General features: G+C 36.2%; 1 long non-coding RNA gene across 7 annotated transcripts in view; it reads left to right on the top strand.

Moving 5' to 3' along the window:
* The first annotated feature begins 17,437 nt into the window (after window positions 1-17,437).
* Window positions 17,438-22,923, top strand: part of LOC309621673 — a 301,426-nt gene continuing 295,940 nt past the window's right edge. For 5 of the 7 annotated variants that reach the window (XR_014240144.1, XR_014240147.1, XR_014240148.1 and 2 more), the window contains exon 1: window positions 17,991-18,145. This is a non-coding gene — a long non-coding RNA (uncharacterized lncRNA). Of the gene's footprint in view, window positions 17,931-17,990; window positions 18,146-22,923 lie in introns of those variants that run through there. The other 2 variants (XR_014240145.1, XR_014240146.1) reach the window with 2 other exon arrangements.

Below are 22,923 nucleotides of genomic sequence, written 5' to 3'. Positions count from 1 at the left end.
GGGCAAATTAGTGTTGAGAATCCCACATAAAGATGGGAACCTTGAGAAGTCATTTCAAAGGTAAACTGGAACGCAGACCTAATAAAAAAGGAGATTCCAAGAAAGTGTGAGTATCTTATTTTTGATGTTTCAGAATTTAAAATCACTCACATAGGCTTGCCGAGAAATATATTCTCCAGCAAGGATGTGGTGTCGTCAAGGTGGAATATTTACATTAAAAGACAGATACTGAGGCAGGATTTCTGGAACGATAGAGTAAGAAGCCTGGTAGACTTTCTCCCCAGCAAAACAACTATTTAGCTAGTTAAAAAATATATTTTTATTACAATGATTTAACTTTCAGGAAATTGACATAAGGGCATGTAGCATATGGAGAAACATTCATTTAAAAAAATCTGCTACATCTTGGTAAGTACAGCCAGTCAGTTGCAACCTGCTTCCTCTCTACTTCCCCATGTCATCCAGCCTCTCCTCCAGGTTCTCTACTGGAGGAGAGTCTGGGTGGCAATGGCCAAGAAGAAGGGGACTCTCTTCCTCTAGTTTCCAGTCTAAGACTAGAGTTTTACCCTTGGAGTGACAGACTGCTCGCACTTCTTAACCCCATCGAATGCCACCCCTCCACTCCAGCCCCTTGTTACAGAAAATCTATCCTGGGTGGACTGGGCTAAAAGATGGAGGCTCCCTTTCCCACTCAGCCCATATTAGCAGAGGAGAAGCTCCATTTCCAAGCACCAAAGGCCAAGAATCCTGGTGACCATGGATCCTACCTCAGCTCACTTACAGGGAGGAGATTTGACGCTGAGAAGGGCAAGCTAAGGAGATGATGGTCTACCCTCCCCCACTCCGAGAGTGCCTGCTCATTAAGCACGGGTGTCTCTCAGGAGAAGTGAGCTGCTGCCCACACTCCCAGCTCCTTTGTTTTGGTGCAGTTTCTTTCCAGGGGAAGAGGCAAGCTAGGAGTACGAAAGTTAGGAGTACAAAGATATCCACTGCTCCGCCAGAGGGGATTTTGTTTGGAACAGAGCATGAAGAACGTTATGCCCAAAGACATTGTCAAAAAGAAACGAGGGCCTGGTGGAGAACAAGTATGAGGATCCTGATAGGTTCATGATGCCAGTGGCAACAAGTGAAAAAACAAAGCAGCTAGAAATTCATCAGAGAGAACCAAGTTGGCCAAGAAAAATAATACTGGGATCCAAGGAGCCTCTGATCCCTGAGGGCTGGGGAAAGCCACACAGCATGGGCTAACCCGCTGAGCAGCAAACAGAGTAGGGCATGAGTTAGTTCAAAAGCATTTCCCAGCCGACACACAGATCCGTCGATGCAGGGAAGAAGCCTCGCAGGCACAAGGACCTTAAGCACAACGTCTAATGAAAACTGGCTGAAGCATGAACTTCTCTTACTCAGGGGCAACAATTACGAAGCCAGAAAGAAATCAAATTGCACACATCCTTGACAGTCTGTAGGACTGTACCTGTTCAAGGATTCACCTTCTCAGGAGTGATCAAAGAGCAAACCTCCAAGCAACTGTCATTGTCTGAATATGAAGCAAAAATATAAACTCCCTGTAGCAGCTTCTAAGTCACACAAATAACCAACAAAGAGGAAAAATCTAACTGGCTAAAGGGGCTTAAGCACAACCTGTGACCAATAAGAGGCATACGCCAACCCAGTGGTGACACCCTAAGTAGCCAGTTTAAAAGATGACAACAGGAAAAATAAATTATCTGAACTGGGACATCAAAGGCAGCACAAAGCAAGGGAATTAGACTTCACAGAGACAGTTTAACCAAGTCACTAAAAAAATAAATAAACAACCAAATAAACAACAACAACATCAAGCAGGGATGTTGTTACTTGAAGCTGACTCTGGAAATAAATGCGTGCTCTGCCAGAGACTGCAGGTCTGTTTCTTCGTGACCTGGAATGGTCAGAGCAGCCCTCACTACCCCCACCCCACACCATTCACAGCACTTTTCCTCATTTAGCAAAAAAAATGTATTTCATGGAAGATATGAGGAGAGAATTGACTTAAAAATATTGTAGATAATTTCAGTGTTTTCTGTAACCACCCCCCAAAACAGCTGTGTCGCTAAAAATGGCTTAATGGCTCCAATTCTGCCATTTGCTCTTCCAAACATTTATACTGTCCATTATTTATAAAGGTGTGTTTGGAGAATTGGAAGAAAAAAAAAAACAGATTTACCAAAAATAAAAATAAATGCAATTATTACCAAAATAAGAAAACTGTATTGAAGAAATTAGACAGTAACTGGAGTCCACATGAAGAATGAAGAGAAACAGAAATGGATAAGAAGAAGGTTAATAAACAACTATAAATTCTCTCTGTCTTTCTACATACACACACACACACACACACACACACACACACACACACATATATATATTTAGCTTTCCTCTTAGCTTCTGTAAAAGGCATAAGATTATATGAGTGTTAATTATAACAGTATGTTGGTGGGTTTGTGACATATATAGATCTGATACTTATGAGAGTATTAGCACACAAGAGGCGGGAGGGAGTGGAGCTGTATAGAAACGGAGTTTCCCTATTTCACTGCATTCAAGTCAGTACAAATGTGAAGCAGATTTTGATGATGTTAATAGCCATTTTTAAGCCATAGAACAACCACTAAAAAAAACTAAACAATAGAATTACACATCACTAAATACTGTACTAGAATATGTTTAAGAAAAAGGGACACAGTATAAAAGGAACAGAGCTACAAAAAGACATGAGCCATATAGAAACAAAAATAAAAATGGTAGCTATAAATCCAACCATATCAATAATAACATTAAATGTGAATGGATTGTATAAAACAATTGAAAGTCAAAGATTGTGAGATTTTATAAAGAAAATCGAGATCCAACTATATGCTGTTTAGAGGGAGACACTTTAGATTCATATATAAAAACATATTGAAAACAAAATACTAGAAAAAGATATGTGAAGAGCAATCATGAGAGCTCAAGTGGCTTTATTAGTATCAGAAAAAATAAACTTTAAAACAAAAAAATGTTACTAGAGATAAAGAGTGACAGTATACAATGTCGAGTCAATTGATCAGGAATATACACAAAAATTAAATATATGTGTTATTCAACAAAGTCCCAAAATGCATTAGGATGAAACTGACAGAATCGAAGGAAAAATAGATAATTCAACAATTATAGTTTTGAGTTTTTAATATTCCTCTTTTAATAAGGATGGAACAACTAGGCAGATTAACAGGGAAACAGGAGGCTATAACAACACTAATAAACCAGCTAAACCAAACAGACATCTACAGAACACTCCACTCAGCAAAAGCAGAGTACATATTCTTTTCAAGTGCACAGGGAACATTCTCCATGATAAATCGTATGTGAGGCCATAAAAAAAGCCTCAATAAAATCAGATTGAAATCATACGAAGTATATTCCCCAACCTCTACAAAATTAGAAGTCTTTATCAGGAGGAAACTTATAAATATATGGAAATTAAACAACATACTCTTAAATGCCAGTGGATCAAATAAGAAATTAAAATGGAAATTTGAAAATATTTAAAGATGAATGAAAATGAAAAAGTTATAGCAAAATTTACATGATATAACTAAAGCAGTTCTCTGATGGAAATTTATAGCTCTAAATAATGGTATTAAAAAAAAGAAGAGATGTCTAAAGTTAACGTTATAAAAGAATATTTCAGGTTCAGCCTGAGAGAAAATTCATAGCAGCAAAAAGGCGTACTTAAGGATTACCACAGAGAGGCAAGGCAAGGGAGAATCTGAAAGAGTTTGAGAGATGTGTATGCAGAATGAGAATGTCTAACACATATCTAGCAAAAGGCTAGGAAGCCATGGAGTGTGAAAGAGGGAATCCTACTTAAGGGATACCAACTGAGATTTTTCCAGAATTGATGAAGGACATGATGTCTTTCCCCAGATTGAGGCAGCATGATTCCAAAACTGTTGCATCCTACAGTCCTAGACGAGTGAGTGACTGGCACTTAGCAGACACTCAATAAACATTTGTTGAATAAATCTAAACACATTCAGGTAAAATTATGAAGAATGAAGTATAAAGAAGAGATTTGAAAATGTAACATTCATTCAGATTTCCTAAGAAATAGCAATTAAATGACAACAGAATTTTCAACAACAAAAATTGAAGCTAGACAACTTCCTAGAAAGAATGCTGGAAGAAAATAATTCTCAGCTTAGAACTGTACACACAACTAACCATAGATCAAACCTGAGGGAAAAATAAAAATATTATTAAATAAACAAGAGCAGAGAACTTAACATTAACAGACTTTCAGTGAAGTTGTTGTATTTTTTTTAAGTGATAGCTTTCAGAAAGTAGGCATAGATCCTATTGTGATATCAGAAATGGTAAAAAAGGGTGGTGAATCTAAAGTGTTAACAATAAACAAATATTTGATGCTGGATATTTGGGGGTTAGAAAAGATGTAATTAAAATACAGACAATGTCATAAATATATATCTTTATAAATTACATATAATTATGTGTGTATATGCATATATGTAAATATATAATTATATATTTTTATCCATCCATGCATATACATATTTAAAACTAGATTTGGCTACCTCAGTTTTTTAAAAGTATGTGTCAATTACAAAAACAATTAAATAGAAAATTATAAGTTGTGAATATATGTAACAAAGTAATAGAAGAAAGATTAATTTTTTAAAAATTTATTTTTGGCTGCATTAGGTCTCTGTTGCTGTGCCCGGGCTTTCTCTAGTTGTGGCGAGTGGGGGCTACTCTTCGTTGTGGTGTGTGGGCTTCTCATCACGGTGGCTTCTCTTTTTGCGGAGCACAGGCTCTAGGCCTGCGAAGCTTCAGTAGTTGTGGCACGTGGGCTCATTAGTTGTGGCTCGTGGGCTTTAGAGCACAGGCTCAGTAGTTGTGGTGCACGGGCTTATTTGCTCCATGGCATGGGGAATCTTCCCGGACCAGGGCTCGAACCCTTGTCGCCTGCATTGGCAGGCGGATTCTTAACCACTGTGCCACCAGGGAAGTCCAGATTAATGTTTTTAATATCTAAAGACTGTAAGCAAATCAATTAAAAGTCTGTTATCCCAACAGAGGGCGGAATGAACGAAAGTAGAAGAACAACAGCCAACAAATTGTAGCAACAGAGAATAAACTGAAGAGATTAGATTGTTATTAAATTTTTTTAAAGTTCTACCCCACTAATTAAATGGAAAAATACCCAACCAGCATAAAGCACTTAATTTAACCCAAAACTAGAACCTATAAAAATGAGTCATTATGCTGCTGTTGTAGTAGACATGAAAATTGAATGCTCAGATTGTGTTGGGAGATTAAATTGGTGCAATTATTTGTTTTTTCTGAGAGCAATTTGTATTTCCTTATAAATATGAATGTCTATTAAATTTTTCAATTGTATTTAAAATTTTTTTCTTAGGGTACATTGGAGCATGAACAAAATTGCTTTAAGAATGACCATCATGGTGACGTCTAAACAGTAAGTTGAAAACCCCCTAAATGCTTAACAAGGACAATAAAAATTTATTATAAAAATGAATGAAATGCATGAAATGCTATATTTTTGTTACCTTTAATCCAATTAAAGAACACTGACATGGAAAAAGAATCAAATTGTTAATAGAAATAAAATTCATGTCATTTAATAATGTTTGTAATACCATAGCAATATTATGAAAAAGGAAAACAAACAAAAACTATATGTGCAAATAATTCCAGAAAGTTATACACCCAAATGCTGATATTAATTCTTCATAGTAAGACTAATAAATAGGTGATTATTTTTCTCATCATTATTTTAAATATAAGTGTATGTATTTTTACTTCTGTGAAGAGAAAAAATAAGCTAAAGTGAGGCACAATGAGATGTGATGTTTCCCATCATAATGACATATGAAAAAAAAGCAGTTCTTTCCTTGTCTCTGAGAGAACACTGAGATTTTATCATGTGCTGCTGATGTGTGGCTATACAGTATCACAACAGATTTTTTTTTAACTCAATTTTACCGTATATAGCAAGAGGTTTGCATTTATTTCACTTCAAGGAATCTGTTTTGAAATAGACTTTTATTGACCGTGTTTATGTCAGATTTATTATATTAATGAAAAATTGGACTTTCACTAATACACTGACAATGGTGAATAGATGAAAGGCATTTTGTATATCCATGTTTGGAGTACATTTTAGCCTCTTTCAGGTGCAGGGAGGAGAACTAAGCTGGGTTACTTGAAACATCATTGAGTCTGAAGATCTACTAGGAAAGGAGGAAGACAGGCCTACTAATAGAGGCTCAGAATGGATTGAAAGTTGATCTAAAACAGGCAAGGAGGCTCCCAAACCTGTAACGTTGACCAAGGTTGTCGAAAATATACAGGGACCATCTGGAGCTATTCTGTAGAGTTCTAAAAAGAGGGGCGCAGCAGGGCAGCAGGCATTGTAAAGCTTCCCAGTAGAGCAGCAGGCATTGTAAAGCTTCCCAGTAGAAGTCTGCATAGTACAGTAGGTAAGGCACTCCCTTGGTCTGGTCAGTAAGGAATTGCATGAGTTGGTTAATGTAAATTAGACCAAGTGTCAGTGTTACATGAAGTCTGCCTCTGTGTGATGTAAAGAGAAAGAAAAAAAAAAAGCCTGATTCTGTTTAGATTGTAAATGATAGTAATAAAAATAGTAGAAAACATTTATGGAACACTTAACTCTATGCCAGGAAATATGCCAACCATTTTCACGTACATCATTTCACTTACTGTCGCATCAATCTGACAAATTTTTGAAATGCTTCTACCCATTTGAAATGAGGCTTATGAGTAACTTGTCCAAAGTCACACATTGGTAAATGGGAGACCCAGGATTCAAACCCAGGCAGTCTGCCTTCAGAAACTGAGCCCTTCACCTTTACATGGTAGATATTATCAACTTAATTTTATTAGTAGTATGATTTAAAAGTAAAGATAGACAAGCTATATCATTTTTCCCATTGTCATTCAGTTTGCAGGGTTTTTTTCTGCCATACTATATTGATATCTGGGAAATATGGATAGGATTTCTTAATTCATCTGTAGCAAATATTCTACGTGAAAAAGTCCTATTAATGTAATGTAGAGCAAATATAATACATAAAAACATATAAATATAGGTAAAGATGCATAGAAAAAAAGATTGGAAGGAATAATGCTACCACATTGACAGTGTTAACCCTGGGTTGTGGATTGATATATTGGGTAATTTTAATGTTCATTATTATGACTTTATTTCAAGTTTTCTAAAATGATAATAAACATCTTTATTATAGAAAAACATGATGTTGATTTCAAGAAAAGAGGCAAATTGCAAAACATCTGGGGAAATATAATATGTATAAAAATAAAAGACTAAATGGCACATGTCACATAAGTTGGTAGTGAAGCTAAATTTTATAGCTTTGGAGACTAAACATTCAGCATCTTTCATAAAATTTTATTTTTTAAAGTGTTGTAAAACTTAAGATAACTGGGAAAATGAATTTAATAGACTAAAATATGAATGTTATTTAGATTAACTTCTTTTTAGAATGATATGATGCATTATCTTTAAAAATAGGATAGAGTTTGACATAGTTTTGTAAATGTTATTTTCACAAAATTAGGAAAATTATTTACTGACTCTGCTATTTCTCTGGGATTTTAAGAATTTCCTTCTTGTATTTATGGTAACTTTCAAAACTGCTAATATACCATAAATTTCAGAATATTATGATAAGAAAAGTAAAGGTAATAGTAACAAAATGAATTAATATATGAAAACCACAAAAACAATGACTGGCATACAGTAAACTACAAACATGTTAGCGATTTTTACAAAAATGATACTAATAATTATGGTAGTTGTATAATTAGTTTTTAGTTTTAGTTTTACTAGTCTTAATAACTATGTTATTATTTTAGTCTCCATGTTAAACATCTTACTTGTATTGATTTATCTTCTCTTTATGACAATGTTCTGAATATATGTTAATATTATTGCCATTTTATTGACTAAAGTCGTTTGCTAAAATTAACAAAGCTGCTTGATTTTGTCACTAGTATTCACAGAAATGAGTCCAATTACAATTTATATGCTTTTAGTTTTTATGTGATACTCTTTTCATATGACAGGCTTTTAAAATTTACCAAAAGGCTATTAAATAAGCGTTTAAATACACCTGTATTTCCTATTTAAAATTTACAAAGTCATTCTATCATTCTTAAAATAGTTTAAAAAAATTTTAGTGATGTAGTATATTTCATGTTATTTAGCTAGCTATGTTGACTGATATAATAGCATAGTTTTCACAATTTAACAGAGCATTTGTTAAAATTATGACCCCTCTGTTATTTTTATATGTTAATAACAATCTCACTTACCTTAATTTTTAAAAAGTAATTTCATGAAAGTACTTAACTAAATGCACCCAATCTTAACTAAATGTACCCAATCTTAATTTTAGAGCATTAAAATTTCATAATCTCCCAGAGCCATTCAGTTTGCAGATCTTTTTCTGCCACACAATATTCACATGTAGAAAACATGAACATGTGCATTTAAGGCATAAAAATGAATTAAACAAATATTAAATTCAATTTTTGATAGCAGAACATAAATGCATATGCTGCCTGCCTTACTGAAACAATTAGTATTTTTCAAAATGAGGCAACGAAGTGGTACCCAAAAGATAACAAGCACATTTTCTTCTGTACAAAATGATAAGTAAATTTACTGAGAACATTACATAAATAAGGACATGGCAAGGCATATACTCCTCAGATTCCCATAGCTCCTTATTGGAACTATCACCTGTGTGTGACTTCATCCAGCCTGAGTAAGGATTTCACTGGAGAGGAAAAGCTCCCTTCCCTTGATTGTGAGAGTTTTCTATCCTTACCCAGCTCTGTCTCACTTTTCTGGAGACTCTGACTTTGTGCTTTACTCCCCTTATAAGGTAAAAGTAACATTTGTGGTACAATTGAACAAAATTCTCAGCACATTTCTGACATAAATGTCCAGTTTTCAGGAGCATCCTTTGACAGGCTCAGTCTTTAGTTCTGTCTGTGGTTCAGTTTTGTCCATCACACATTAATGTCAATGGTTAATATCAATGGAGACTAGCCAAGTTGAACAGTAGGGAAGGATTTAAATGACTAGCTCTGCTCAAATCATATGAAGCTGTCCTTTCATTACGTAACAAGTGAAGCTTTGAATAGTCTTCAAGGTGAGTCTCGCACAGTGTCAACCGTTCTAATTCAATTTTAAGTTCTCTAAAATACGAGGAAATTATCTATGAAATAAAAATTCTCTGTCCTGTCTACTTTAATAAAAAATATTAGAAATAAGTTATTCACAGTTCCTGTATTAATGCATTGTTTTCTCTTTACACCATTGAATATATGTTTTTCCTACACATCTCACACCCTAAGTTTATAAAATATATAATGAAACTCATGGAATTAAAATTCTAAATTGATTTTAACCCTTCCTCAATAACTACTAAGTTTCCGTATTCTTCCTTACCTTCTAAAATTGCTTATTATTGGCAGCATTTCCAAGATGTACACAAATAACTCTCCAATAGGAGAGCTCAGGAACTGTGGGGTCTATCATATATATTAGTTTCCTTAAATTTCCTTTCTCTTGCATGCACTTTTTTAGTAAATTAATGGCAGGGTACAGCTGGATGCTTCTGGAGATGTTAATCTTTGATATCATTGAAGTGTGGACCTAATAAGAAATTAGACCTCTTGACCCAAAATGGGCTTAAGATGTGCATAATTGTAAACATTTGGATGTAATGAGGGGCTGGATTTGGGAGGTGAGCAATAGACCAGAAAGCAGTAAGTATGGCCTTCTGGGGTGAAATAACTGACAAATGATAGATTGGTCTATATTGTGTAACCTAGAGAAAGAGAGCAGAGCAGAGTAACTAGAGCACAGGCTCTGCCTGGAACCAGACAGACTGGATTCAGAGCAAGCTCTAGCATTTATTCAAATTCTGCCCCATAATTTCCTACTGTCTCAGCCTCTGGAGCTGTAATCTCTTCCTCCTTAACTCAGTAAAGTGAGTGGGGTCTGCTCACATTCTTCGGCTTCTGAAAATTGTTCCAGCCAGAAAGTTTAGGTGATTGTAGAGCTAATAATGTTTATTTCCTTTCTGCCAAGGAGTATCACATCACGTTCCCAATGTTTTGGAGTCAATAGTTTGATTTTGCCCAGTTCTCCTGTTGTTTGAAGTCAAAAGTTAAGTCTATTCTTTGTTATTTTATCATGGCTTGAAGAGGAATTCTCTTATTTACTTAAATTTCTATATCACCATTTACAACCTAGCCTACCTAGGCTTACAAGAAAAACCTTACTTCTCTCCTCCACTTATGCTACCCTCTTTTATAATCCTGGTAAGGTTGCCTTTGTCAATCCACAAGATTGATGAATTTGAAATGATAAATAATTAAATCCCAATTTTTAAACCATATTTTCTGTTGTAGTGCTCGAATTCATCCAGTCATAATATCTCACCTCTTGATCTCTTACTGATCACTGGTCATAAACTATATTCACCTGAATTTGGCTTGCCTTCCTTCCTTCTTTCTTTCCTTCCTTTATCTTTCTTTTACTAGGGCCGCCTCCAAATGGCTATCATGAAAGCAAGTCAAACTCAACAGTCCAAAATAAAATTCATCAAATTTCTTCATTAAATCAACTTATTTTATGGTGGTTTTTACTTCATTAAATGGCACCAACAGCTATCCTAAGCATCTTCATCTCTTCCAACATCCATTCACTTACCAATTCCAGTCAACTCCACCTCCTAGATAATTTTGGATTCTATATTTACATTCTACCCAAATTGTCACAATTCCAGGTCAGTTATTCCTCTTAACCTGAATGATTGCAATGACATCTTAATCTGTTTGCCTGTCTACTTCCAATCTATACTGCAGTCAGAATTTAAAATTTATTTTTAAATATAAATCTTAAAAATATAAACCATACTTTATTACCTGTTCAGTGAAAACTCTTAATAGTTTCCCATTTCCCCTAGGGAAGGGAAAGCTACTTAACATTTGGCATTTGAACCCTGTTGACATCTGTAACATTGTATTCTCAGCCTTCCCACTGTTGACAGAAATAATAAAAAATCTATAATAATAATAGAGAAATGTTTTATTCCAGCCAAAATGAGGACTACAGCCTGGAAGACAGCCTCTCAGATAGCTGTGAGGAACTTCTCTATAGAAGCATGGTTTTCAGTATAGTTTTATATCTTGTCAGAACAAAAAAAGCAAGGAAGGTACATTCCTTCCAGGTTTAAGGGGGGAAAAAAAGACAGAATAGTATGTACACAGTGGATCAGTGTGGCCTTGACACCTGGGAAGGGAGTCTTACCATTGAAGGAATAATGGCAATTGCATCCCAGGAATGGAGGCATTTATCTCTATCTTCAAAATAGACGTTCTTTACTTCTGGACAATGCACCCTTTAATGGTTAAAGCCAAAATGACTTCCCTGTACCTTAATAGGTGAAATTTTCTTTCATCATTTCCATGTTTTGATTGCAAATCTTTTGATACAAAGCTTTGATGATCAAAATATTTGTTCCTCGATGCCAGGGTGGTACTACCTGCCTGCAGTGGGTGCATCGTGTCCCTCAGTGACAGGCTTTTTCATACATATATATATATGTATTTTTTCCTAGTTATCCATTTTGGGGGGAAAACTAATCAGATATAGTGAACAAGCACAGAGGTATATGCTGACAGGGAAACATTTTATAGGCTACACATATTATCAGTGATGTCAAACTGTTGAACAAACATTGTATTTGTACTTTTAGCAGTAGATTTAAAGCAAGCAGTGATACATGTCATGCGTAGATTTATAACTAGGAAAAGAATAGTGATACCTACTATGACAATGATAAGCATCTGTAAAGCAGAGTGGGAAAAAATTCTTATTTCTGAGATGAGCCAACTGAACAGATCACTTAGAGTCAGTTTGCCTTACATCTTGTAACCATTTTATCTTTTGGGAATGTTTTTCTAGGTATATCTCTTCTGCAGAGGTATTGATATAAGGGCAACAAGTAGTGTGAGCAGTAGCACAAATACTTCCTTGTTTAGCCAGTGGAAAATCGAAGGCAACCCTGTTATCTTATACTTTTTGTCTGTTCTGAAATGATTTTTAGAGAGCCCTCAGCTATTTGATGGTAGCTGATCGATTTCTGATCATATCTCTGTTTACATATACTCTTGCACTAGGAACCAAGATTCCCAAAAGACTTTGCTACCAAGTATCTTGATATCCTGCTAACATGGATTTATTGCCTCTGTAATAAAGAGAGAAAGAAGGTTCTTCTATTTCCATATGTATAGACAATGGGATAACATAATATCCTAATAAACATAAACCTTCTATTTGCCAGCTATTAAGATATTTCTGTGCACATCCTTGAGAAGGTGGGTCAATTCCAATACTAAGACAAAACCTGGGGGAGCACAAGTGATTCCTCCCAGGGTGCTCTCATTGATAGTCTCATTAACTGGAAGTTTAGTTAACACAATGTTAACCCATGAATCATTTTTCTTGCAGGCTTTCCAAAAGCCATCTGTACTGTATTTAACATATGGGAGTTACTGGCATAACTTACTCATGTTTTTTCTCTTTAAGACATTTGTTCATCAAGTAAGAGATGGGGCAAAGGAGCCTTGGGGTAATCTGTGCTCAGTCTCTAAGAACTGAGGATAGTATCAGACAAGGGATGGATCCATTAATATGTTGAAGAATTTGAACCTGAAGGCCAGACAGAGGTTAGTCTAGTTGAGTGGTAATTTTAGGAACATCTGAAAAGTCGGTGACAGGAATTATGAAGGGCTTGTATCAGTATTTTTATTGACTGAGGAATTTGATGAGAGATCCAACCAATCGGTTAGATTGCCCCCAGTAGCTATACTTTGTGACAACTTTACCAGATAATTTTCTTTCCATAATGAGCATTGAGGCAAAAGTATAGCTAGAAGTAAAACAATAACTTTCATTTAAAAAAAAATAACTTTCAATTTTCATAGTGAGACAGATGTTTAGAAACCAGTTCATTTGAACTAGTAGGATGGGTCATACAGTCCTGGTTCTGATTCTTGGGTCAGCTGTCTACCATTGCTGTCATCTTCTCCTCCTGGTGTGGGTGTTCTTTCTCCTCTGTTTGAGCACTGACTTAAGTCTGAGGTCAGCATTCCTCTCTACAGACCAGTCCAATGCAAAAACCCTTTTTGAAATGAGGGATGTGAATCCATCAGTCTATGGCTTTTAATTTGGCAGTGCATGGATTAGTTAATAATACCTAATAAGGTCCTTTCTGACATGGCTACAAAAAGTCTTTGATTTGATGTGTTTTCTAATTAACAAAATCTCCAGATTGTAATCCATGATCCTCAAGGTCTTTGTTTCTGGGGAGCTCACTGTGAAAGGAATTAGCTACCAACTTTGCATTTCTTTTTAGTGCCTCAATAAGACCCTGAGAACAATGTAATATATCTCCCTTGAGTAAGGTTGGTTCACATATTCCCTCATCTAATTACATAGGGTGTCCTGTTAGTATTTCAAAAGGAGACAGCTGATGTTTAGCAAAATGTATAGACCTACGTTTGAGAAGCACTAGCAGAAGAGCTTTTGCTCATGAGAGATTAAATGCTTCTGAAGGTTTTGCCAATTGAGTTTTGATAGTGACATTAATTCTTTCCACCAGTCCCAAAGATTGGGGGTGATAAGTGCAGTGAAAATGCTGCATTATTGGCCATATGTCACAAATAGATTTAATTATTTGTCCAGTAAAATAATTTCCCTGGTAACTGTGTAACTTGGAAGGAATTCCCCAAACAAGAATTATCCTTTCAGATAGCAATTTAACCTTATAGCCATTGCTCTTCTTCAAGGAAAAGCTTCAACTCAGTGTGAAAACATACAGATCATTACCAAGATATATTTATATTCTTGAGACGGTGACATTCAGACAAAGTCCAATTGCTATACCTCGAAGGGACCCTTAGGAAGAGAAAGTGGCCTTGTGACCCATGAAGTGATTTTCTGGGATTATATTTAGGGTAGATACTAAAACAAGCATATACTTTATGAGCCATCGTGGGAGATATTTTCCAAACATAGTGTTTTCCCCATAAAACCATTTTCTCAGGTGTCCAATGAGTTAAAGAATGTACATGCTGGGGTAATGGCATTTGAGCTCCAACAGGCACTATAGTTTGTTTGTTTGTTTAATTATTTCCAAATTATATTTGTGTGACAGGTCCAAAATTCCCCCTTATTGTTGCCCTATTTATTTCTCTTCTTCAATGGCATATTTCTTGAGCCGGCAGATGGAAATCTTTCACTGGGTTGGCAGGGTTAGCAGAGAGCGCTGACCATTCTCAAGGCTAGACAGAATGGGTATTGAAAGCTACCTGTTTGGCTGCCTCATCAATAAGCTGATTTCCTTTAGCTTCCATACTGTCAGATTTGGAATGCACTGGTATTTTAATAATTGCCAACTGTTTTGGTAGTTGTATACCACTTAATAGTCCTGCAACCTGTTTTCCATTTTTAATATTTTTTAATAAGCTTTCCTGATTATAGCATCAAGCTTTAATAAACCCTTGATGTTTCCGTAGCATTCCAAAGTCATGTGCCACTTCAAAGGCATAATGACTGTCAGCATAAACATTTGCTACCTGACCTTTAGCTCGTTGATGAGTTGATGAGCTCAAGTTAAAGCAATTAATTCTGCTTGTGCTGACTTTGTTTTTTGGTAAAAAAGAACTTTCAGTTATGTCCATTGTGGATGTTTCTGCATATCCATCTTGGTAATGCCCTCAATCATTTTTTAAGTAGGACCCATCTGTAAACCAAAGTAGACCAGCATTATCAATAGAATTTTCTTGTAAATTATTCCTAGGAGTAAGAAGATAATCTGTTTCTAAAATGCAGCTGTGGTCATTTTCTTCTTGTGGTTCTGGAAGCAAAGTTGCAGGGTTAAGGTTATTTTTGTGACATACAACAATTGTAAAATAATAACTAAAATTATGACTAATAACATTAAACCAGAATATATCCAAATTTTAGCAATTTCATATAATCTCTACAACATATGTTTATATCATTTACCCATACTATATAACCTAAGAAGATTTACCATCACTCATTTGACAATGTTTCCCATGTGATTTAACATACCCAATAAGCCTAAGTTTATTTTTTTAACTTTGTATTTTATATTGGAGTATAGTTGATTAACAATGTTGTGATAGTTTCAGGTGTACAGCAAAGTGATTCAGTTATACATATACATGTATCTATCCTTTTTCAAATTCTTTTCCCATTTAGTTTGTTACATAATATTGAGCAGAGTTCCCTGTGCTATACAGTAGGTCCTTGTTGGTTACTAATATTGGAATGGATTTAATTAAGTTTAATTTCTATCTTTGAGATGCTTCAGGTGCCTTCTGAAGCATCCCAAAGTTACCTAAAGGTCAAAAAACCTTCATTTAGAATTTGATTTGAGGAAGTTTGTCAAAGACATCAAAAGGTTTTAAAAACACTTGGCTAAGTAGGATCATAAGTCAGTATGAAACAATACTTATGCACTCAACCAAAGTGACAATAAATGATTTCAAGGGCAAATACAGAAAGTTACAACAGACTGCTTAAAAAGTAAAGAAACTTTACAATTTGTTATCAAAAGCAGATCAATACCTCAAGAAAACTCTGTCACCTAACAGAGAGAAAATCTAATTCAAACTTTGCACCAACTGACTTTTAATATCAAAATTCACTTAATTAAATCCATTCCAATATTAGTCAGTCCCGAGAACTCTTTTCTCAGGGTTCCTTTTCCACACACCTTCTACAACTTTCTATAGCCACATTAGTTTGTCACTTATTTTCTTTTGAATTTGGAAATAACCAGCTTTGGGACAAAATTATTTTCCCTCACCAAAAATACATTTCCATTCCTCATACCATCTTTTATGGAAAACACACACCCTACTTTCCTTTCATGGAAATATTTCTCTTATTATCTTTAGTAGTTCCAATCACATTCATTAGTCAGAATTCTTAACCCTTGAAACCCCAATCTCTAGCAAAAACCAAGAAGCAAGCAATTGTGAACTGCCTGTCATACCAGCATGTCCTGATTGGTAAATTTATAAGTATATTCCATAACCTCTAGAAACATACATTTTCTAACAACATAATTACTTTCCTCAATGTGGTACAAGATGTGTGTCCAATAAACCAAAGCATCTTTAGTTTTTCTTTAATAAGACAAAATAGGTAAACTTTGACTTACTTAGCAATTAATGTTTCAATATTTCATCTAATTTGAAAATGATCTGGATATTCAATGAATCCCTATCATTTAACTTAACATAGCAAAGCTAAAATTTCAAGTTATCAAAAAGATTTGGAGAAACTAATTGAAGTAGACATACCATAAAACATAATTATTCTTAGAGGTCATCTGAAAGCTTTTATCTCATTTATATTACTTAATTTACAAATAAATCATGATACCAAATTTTGGCTTTCTTGCTGACAAATCTGTAACAGAGATAATGTGAACTTATTTGACGTTTAGTAAACTTAGGTACAATAAAAGTTTTATACTTCAGGTTGTTTACTGTGAAGATAGACCTATTTAATTAAACCAGTAAATGTAAACTTGTTTTCATTCATTAAAGAATAATCTTAGATCACCTGATCCTTTAAAAAATTCAGTTTGGTTTCCATTACATTTAGAAATACTTAATTTTTAAGCACTTATTTTAAGTCAATTAAATAGAGCTCTTTTACAAACTAATTTTGATAAGATCATTTGAAGGTAATGATATATCATGGCTCTAATGTACGCACAGACATGTAAACAGACACAAGCAGAGATCTCATAGCTTCATTTTAAAACTTAGTCGTGAATCAGGTATTACAATGTAAACTCACTAGTTTGTAAATAAAAGTTGGAATAAGTTAAATTTACTTGCTTGAGGTTAAAAATGCCTCTTTCCCACCCCCCACCCCCCTTTGTTTTTTTCAGTTTTGGGTTCTACTGATTGAGCAAAGGATGTAGTCTCAGGCAATGTGGTCTGTGTTTACGTTTCAAGGACATAATAAGAGTTATAACCTGAAGCTTTCTCCTAGGAGTACTTTTGTTCCCTTAGGGTCAGAATTTTGAAAAGATATTTCATCAAGCCAGCTTTTTTTTTTTTTCCTAGCTGTGTATGCAAAAAAAAAAAAAAAAAAAAAACAGTTTAGGAATGTCAAAAGAGCCCCATCTTGGCCAATTAAGAGTTAAGTTGGGGGCTTCCCTGGTGGCGCAGGGGTTGAGAATCTGCCTGCTAATGCAGGGGACGCGGGTTCGAGCCCTGGTCTGGGAAGATCCCACATGCCGCGGAGCAACTAAGCCCGTGAGCCACAGCTACTGAGCCTGCGCGTCTGGAGCCTGTGCCCCGCAGCAAGAGAGGCCGCGATAGTGAGAGGCCCGCGCACCGCGATGAAGAGTGGCCCCCGCTTGCCACAACTAGAGAAAGCCCTCGCACAGAAACGAAGACCAAACACAGCCATAAATAAACAAATAAATAAATAAATAAATAAAATTTAAAAAAAAAAAAAAAAAAAAGATGAGCCCCCTGAGAGCCATGGCTCTTGGCCTGTGGCAATTAAAAAAAAAAAAAAAAAAAGAGTTAAGTTGGGCCCCCCGGCGTCCAGAGCGCGCACGCAGGGCACGCACGGCCGGCGGGGCCGGCGCTCCAGGCCGTTGGTCTCCCCGCCCGGATCGCGAGCGTTGGGAGTCCAGAGCGCGCACGCAGGGCACGCACGGCCGGCGGGGCCGGCGCTCCAGGCCGTTGGTCTCCCCGCCCAGATCGCGAGCGTTGGGAGTCCAGAGCGCGCACGCAGGGCACGCAAGGCCGGCGGGGCCGGCGCTCTAGGCCGTTGGTCTCCCCGCCCGGATCGCGAGCGTTGGGAGTAAACACCCCCCCATGGAGATCCAGGCGTGTTCGCCGCGGAGGCGCCGTTATCCCGGACCGGGCGGACCCGAGCGTGAGGCCGCCGCAGGTACGTCAGGCGGCCGGCTCCCAGGAGCCGCCGCTTCTCCGTACCCGCGGGGCCGTCCGTGCTCTCCGGCGTGCCCGGCGTGCTCGAGGCCCCGAGGGCGCGGGTCTGCGCTGGCGGGGGCGGCGGGCGGCGGCGTGGCCTCGTTGCGCCCCGGGAACCGCGGGGCGCCGACTGGGCGGTGCGAGGGCGACGGTGCGGGGCGCGGGGAGGACGGGCGGCTTGACGCTCCGGTGCACTGCATGCCTGCCCGTGGGAGCCTCGCGGTCCCCTCCGCTCGCCCCAGACCGGCCCGGCTCCCGGCTGGTGTCCCCGCATGTCCAGATTCAACGGCTTTTTTGTTTAAACTCTATTGTTTTGAAATAACTCTATTTTGACCATAAAGCGATAAACATACACAATATTTATTATTTTATCTTGGAAACGTTAGGGAAAATTTATGTAGGCAACTGAATTATGCAGAAATCTTCACGAATAATTGAAACCCTGCAACTGTGTGGCATTTTCTTCTTTACACTTATGTGGATTAGAAGGAAGCAACCCATTGTCCAAAAATGCCTTCCCTGACACCCTGTCATCACTTCTTGTATTCACTATGAAAGTGACAACATTAAAAGCAAATAAAATGGAATGCCATATTATTCAATATCAGTTGGAAACATATCTGAAGGAATTAATTTATTGCCTTCCACAGTGACACTTAGATAGACAAAATGTTTAATTAGAAACAGAGAAGTAGACACAAAACATAGGCACTGGTTTTAGTTATCTAAACTATAATTATGTCATAGGTCAGCCGGGGGGCAGAAAAATGCAATAATCCTTAAAAAATGAATTTATTTACTTCCTCACATTTGCCATATTGGAGTTGAGACACTTACACCATAAAATCCACAAAACAGACCCCAAAAATGTTTTAAATAATTCTGAATACATTTATAGACAGAGGATAAGTATCAGGATAATTTATTAATAGGAATAAATAAAAAGTTGGCCTATGTATAAATTTATTTTCTTCTATACTCAGTAGAATTGTATATAGCAATTTATACATTATAAATTATTTCGTACGTATAATATGTTTTAATATACCTAAAGTACTTGTGAGTATGGCATAATTATTTCTCTACTTTTCGATTCTGAAGCAAAGGCTCAGTAAACTGTGCAATAGAGTCAAACAGTCACAAATTTAGTAAATGACAGGACAATATTTCAAATAAAGTTCCTCTGGCTCCAGTACCATACCATGCCCTTGGCACTTGGCACAGAAGGATGTACTAGTCCCTCACAGGAGGGTGAGGGACTGCCAAGAACTGAGAAAACCTCTGACACAGAAGTACAGCAATATCTCAAAATATCTTGAAACACGTTTTCAAGTGCTTCTTTTACCAAATATTGATTTTCTTCTGATTACCTCTTCATTCTCCATTTCCACAGCCATGGTCTTAATTCAGAACCATCAAGTTACACTTTGACTTTAGTGGCAGTTGAATAATGTCTTCCTAGTCTGACACCTATGGTCTTACCCCTTGCTTACTCATAACTTTTCTCCCCCTAGTCACCAAAATTACCTTTCTAGAACAAAAATCTAATAATTCCCTTCCCTTATAAAATTTTAGAGTCTGTACCAAGCTACCATATCCAGTATCAGTGTGTAGTGTATGATTACATTTTCTCAAACCCTATAGTTTATTGTTACCTGAAAACCATGTGCCATTTATACCTTTGTCCCATGACGCACTGTTTCTTGGATCTCCTTTCTCATCCTTTTACCTGATAAGGTTACCATGGGCACTGTACATTTTATTTACTATTTTAAATCACTTGAAGAAAATATTAGGAGAAGGTATATAAACCCAAGAACTTATAACTTCACTAACACAAATGTTTGCTCCTTCCCATCTGGTCAAGGGTTCCATTATCAGTGGAACATAAGCAACACGCAGGCCAGATATTTTTTGTTAGTTTTGTTTTGTTCACTATGTTCCAGCATCTAGAATGATACCTGCCATGTAATTCACACTGGAATATATATTGAATTAATGACCACATGAATAGCAATTTCAAAATAGCAAAAAACAAACCATCTAACAAATGAAAATCTTCTCACAGAAGGATAACATGATTGACAAAAGGCAGATGACTGAGTAAAAAGACCAATAACTGCATAATGCAATGGCTTGCTTATGAGAGGTACTTAATAAGTATTTATAGAATTATTTTTATGTAGAAATTCTTATCCTCAAAGATCCCACTGAAGATTTCTTCCTCTGTATTAGCTCTAACATTTCTCTAGTAAAAGTTACCCTGAACTCCTTTGTATCTCTTTGTATCTTTTACTTATAAATGGTATTCCATGTATCTTTAAAAATGCAAATTTTTCAAGAGCTGTCTAGAGATTTAAAAGTGTTCATTCCTTTTGACCTAGTATTCACAGCATTCTGAAAAAATGAGCAGACGCCTAAATCCCACACACTTGTAATGTCAGTGAATCTTCCTTTTTTCAAGATAGAAAACACACTTAAATGTAACAATAACATGATATTTATTGTGTATAATTACATGATGAAGTTCTTATGCATCAAATTACCGGTATTTTATGAGGATAGTCAATGATTTAAAAACTGCTTATGCCATAATATTAAGTGAAAGCTTTGACATACAGTGTTACAGATTTTGTGTGTGTGTGTGTGTGTGTGTGTGTGTGTGTGTGTGTGTGTGTGTGTGTGCGCGCACGTGCGTATTGATCTGAACGCCAACATAAAGCACTGAAAAAAGACTAAGGAAAATAAGCTGCTGGCATTATATATTTTCTTTCGTCAGTTCATTTATGCTATTCCACACTTTTCACATATTTCTTTAATGAACATGCATTACTTTCATCCTAAAACCAAAACAAAAGTGAAAGCCTGTTTTCTACTCAATATTATACGGATGAAGTAAAAGAAGGCAAATATTGTAACACTTAAAACTCAGAATTTGCAGTGATATAAACTCGTTTTCAATGATATAAACCTATCTTCTGTTGACTGCCAAGTCCTAGCTCTGTGGCGTTGATAAAGACACTTAAGGCTCTTTAACCCCTTCATAATTCTGGATTTATAATTATACTTACTATATTGAGTCATTGCATTGGTTAAATGAGGAAATGCATGCACCTAATGTACTGTTTGGAGCAAAATAATTATTTTATAGATATGAGGAACAGCAACATTATAGTCAGTCTCTTTTATGTAGTTTCATAATCAAATAGTCATTATATATAAATTTAGCTCTCCTGTAATGTTTCATGTATCACTGGTACTCAACACATATTAATAATAAATAAAAATCTTTTAAAAGCACAATTGACCCTGGAAAAGTTCAGTTGATTTGTACTCCTAATTTCTAAATGGCAATCAGGGCAAGACAGAAATTTCAGCTGGCATTTGACATTACCAGATCAATTATATCTCTAAAGTTACTTTTACATTGATTATAAACATTTAAATAAGTGCTCCTTTGCAAATGAAATATTTATTTGACTTATTATTGAGTTCTAGAATGAACATTGTAGAAGGACAATGCTACCAAAAGCAAGTTTCTACATTTGAGAATCTAGAAATTCCTCCTTCATAAGGAGACCACCAAAGGAGTTGGGCTGATGGATTTTGGAAACGGGTGGAACCAAGCAAGCCGTAAGAATGAGGAAATAAATTCTTCTTAGTTGCTCTACGTTAACATTCCGTATACAGGACAGTAGTTTCTCACAAGGGATTGGTTCCAGGACCCCCCTAGGATGCCAAACTCCTCGGATGCCCAAGTTCCTTCTACAAAATGGTGTAGTGTTTTCATATAACTTATGCACATCCTCCTGTATACTTTAAATCATCTCTAGATTACTTATAACACCGAATATAATGTGAGTGATATGTAAATAGTTTCTGTGGGAGGCAACTTTAAGTTTTGCTTTTTGGAATTTCCTGGATTTTTTTGAATAGTTTTGATCTGCAGTTGGTTGAATCTGCAGATCTAGAACTTGCAGATACAGAGGGTTGACTGTAATCTGTTAATGGATAGGGTGAAATTAAACAAATGACTTAATTTGACCAGTCATCTAGGGCCAATGGTAGATACATAGAAGTAGAGGATCAATTCCTGCTCATAAGGATCTAATGATCTACTTAGAGTGATACATACTAAATTATAGAACAATGAATAAAAACACAGTGGCACAGGAATTATCACTTGTACTTAAATTAGAGTCTCTTGAAGTTCAGAAGACGTGTGGCCACTTCAATTTCAAATAGATGAGAGTTCATGGGATAGGACCAGAATTTCGTGGCAGAACAGGGCATTATTGTGACTTTCTCAAACAATTTTTTTATCCCCTTGTGTTCCTGCTTGTTACATGAATAGTGCAGCAAATCATTTTAAAGTTCATTTTTACTATTAAAGAATCATTATTGAAAGCTACTTTTATCCTATTCCAAATGAAATCTTGTTAAACATATTTGAGAGTACAAAGAATGAACACAGCCCTGGAAATAATGCATTCACTGGTTTTGTTGTTGGGGAGGAAGAGGCAGTGGCAGTGTTGTCTGAAATATGAAAGATTTGGGAGATTATCTGATTCTTTTGAATGAATAAATCTCATGAGTATTTGAAAACTCACACCTCCAAAAGTCAGTTTCTATTGTTATTCCCCAATAGAATTTGGAAAATCATACCCGTCATTCCTAGACTTAGGAGAGTATATTACAACCAGTGAAACAGAATTTATTTCTTACACCTTTAAAATC

This window comes from Balaenoptera borealis (genome assembly GCF_965194805.1).
Source record: "Balaenoptera borealis genome assembly, contig: HAP1_SCAFFOLD_817, whole genome shotgun sequence".
NCBI classification, from domain to species: Eukaryota; Metazoa; Chordata; class Mammalia; order Artiodactyla; family Balaenopteridae; genus Balaenoptera; species Balaenoptera borealis.
This window is presented reverse-complemented; position numbering and strand designations above follow the sequence as displayed.